The 2,500-nt window shown below is 45.4% G+C and overlaps 1 protein-coding gene across 1 annotated transcript in view; it reads left to right on the top strand.

Annotated features, from left to right (window-relative positions):
• Positions 1–2,500, top strand: part of LOC143292085 (A disintegrin and metalloproteinase with thrombospondin motifs 2-like) — a 106,872-nt gene that overhangs the window by 963 nt on the left and 103,409 nt on the right. The gene's annotated exons all lie outside the window — the stretch shown is intronic.

The following is a 2,500-nucleotide window of genomic DNA, read 5'->3' as shown; positions in this document are numbered from 1 at the left end:
GCAGGACCACATGCACAGGCTGCATCTGTGTGTGACTGTGTGTGTGTGTGTGTGTGTGTGTGTGTGTGTGTGTGTGTGTGTATGTGTGACAGAGATAGAGAGAGAGAGAGATGAGAGAGAGGTATGAGAGAGAGAGGCGTGTTTGTGTGTATGTGAGTGTGAGAGAGAGAGAGAGAGACAGAGACAGAGAGAGAGGCTGAGAGAGAGGAGAGAGAGAGGTATGAGAGAGAAAGAGTCGTGTTTCTGTGTATGTGAGTGAGAGAGAGAGAGAGACAGAGAAAGAGAGATGAGAGAGAGGTATTAGAGAGAAAGAGGCGTGTTTGTGTGTGTGTGTGAGAGAGAGAGAGACAGAGACAGAGACAGAGAGAGAGACTGAGAGAGATGAGAGAGAGGTATGAGAGAAAGAGGCGTGTGTGTGTGCGTGTGTGTGTGTGTCTGTGTCTGCGTGTGTGTGTGTGTGTGTGTGTGTGTGTGTGTGTGTGTGTGTTTTCAGAATAAGAGAGAGAGACAGAGACGCACACAGAAAGAGAGAAATGGGGAGTGGAGGGAGGGACGGAGGGAGCCTGTGAGGAAGGTTTTATTCTGATGGTGTGTCAGAACGTGCGCACTGCTTATCCATACACGCTGCACCTCATGTGCTTTAAACAAAGAAGAAAAATACGACCAGATGCATGAGTAACATATCAACCCGCCGCCCTGATCATATCTGAAGACGAAGAAAGGATACGAGGTTGTGTTGGCCTGGGTTCCCGGACATGTTGGCATTAGTGGTAACGAAAGGGCGGACCTGCTGGCCAGGAACGCTGTAAAGAAAGAATTGTCCAGATCCTTGGTACCCTATACAGACATGAAGCGGAAGGTCAATACTTACGTTAAGGATCTTTGGCAAGAGAAGTGGAACACCCAGATGGACAACAAGCTCTTCCAGATCCGTCCGGACCTGGGGGAGACCCTCCCTTCGGGGGTGAAGAACAGAAAGGAGGAATCTGTGCTGTGCAGACTGCGTACGGGGCACACTTTTTTTACTCATTCTTACTTGTTGAAGGGGGAGGAGGCCCCTCGATGCGTTCCCTGTGACGAGCCTCTCACCGTGAAACACGTGCTCCTTGACTGTTGGGATCTGCATGACGTTAGACGCAGACATTACACGGCGGTTTCTTTGAAGACTTTGTTTCGTGATGTCCCTCCGTGGGCGCTGATGGACTTCTTAAAAGAAGTGAACCTTTTTAACCAGATTTGAAGGTTTTAAACTATGGAAGTTTTTTTTTAACTTTGGAGTGGAAAGTTTGAAGTGGTGACTCGTTTTAATTGGTTGGGTTTTTTTTTTAGCCTTGTAGTAATAATTGACGCGGCGATAGCCTTGAGATGGCCTTAGTGGTCGGCGAGGCTCTAAGCACCATAATTTCATTTTTTCATATCTGAAGAGCATCTCATGGGTTTGTACAAAACACATGTCTAAATAGATGAATAAATCAAATGATCAGATGGGTAAATACATTCAAATATATGAAATAAATGAAAGCTAGGAATAAAACTTGAATATACTCAGAAGGCAGATGATGGAAATAAAACAAGAACAACAAGAGAAGGAAAGAAAGGGCAGAGACAAACCAGAACTGAAAAAAGATCAGATGATTTACTACTATATTTTGACCAGAGGACTTACCGATGTGGGACACATGTGGACAGATACTGGAAATCATAGCTGGTTTATCAGAACGATAAAACGGTCATTGAAACAGTCATACTAAAGAGCTTTTTTTACCTTACAGAGGGACGGACAGACGCAGGTTTTCTGCACACTGTACTTCTGCTGAACACACAACGAATGCGCTCTGCTGAGATTCTGCTGTACGTGCTGAGGTTCTTGTTTTAGCCTAGAGCCTTGTGGTGGCCTAGAGGTAACGCGTCCGCCTAGGAAGCGAGAGAATCTGAGCGCGCTGGTTCGAATCACGGCCGGCTCAGCCGCCGATAATTTCTCCCTCTCCACTAGACTTTGAGTGGTGGTCTGGACGCTAGTCATTCGGATGAGGTGATAAACCGAGGTCCCGTGTGCAGCATGCACATAGCGCACGTAAAAGAACCCACGGCAACAAAAGGGTTGTTCCTGGCAAAATTCTGCGCGCAGGAAAAAATACAAAAAAAATGGGTGGCGCTGTAGTGTAGCGACGCGCTCTCCCTGGGGACAGCAGCCCGAATTTAACACAGAGAAATCTGTTGTGATAAAAAGAAATACAAACAAAAACAAATACTTGTTTTCCTTATATAAAGGAATTAATAACTTAATCTCGTCTTTAACGGTCTGGATAAATAGGTCATTTATCATATAAGCGAGAATTCATGCTTATTTTCAGTGTGATCAAGACAAATGACACAGTGCTTGCTTGTAGGGATGTCGCTGAATCTCTAAAAATTGTTACTAATTAAATGGTCATTGACCAAGTCGCCGCGTCGTTGAATCATCGCTGTTTCAAATCACGGCAAAACATGGGAAGTTCAC

This window comes from Babylonia areolata, chromosome 18 (genome assembly GCF_041734735.1).
Source record: "Babylonia areolata isolate BAREFJ2019XMU chromosome 18, ASM4173473v1, whole genome shotgun sequence".
NCBI classification, from domain to species: Eukaryota; Metazoa; Mollusca; class Gastropoda; order Neogastropoda; family Buccinidae; genus Babylonia; species Babylonia areolata.
This window is presented reverse-complemented; position numbering and strand designations above follow the sequence as displayed.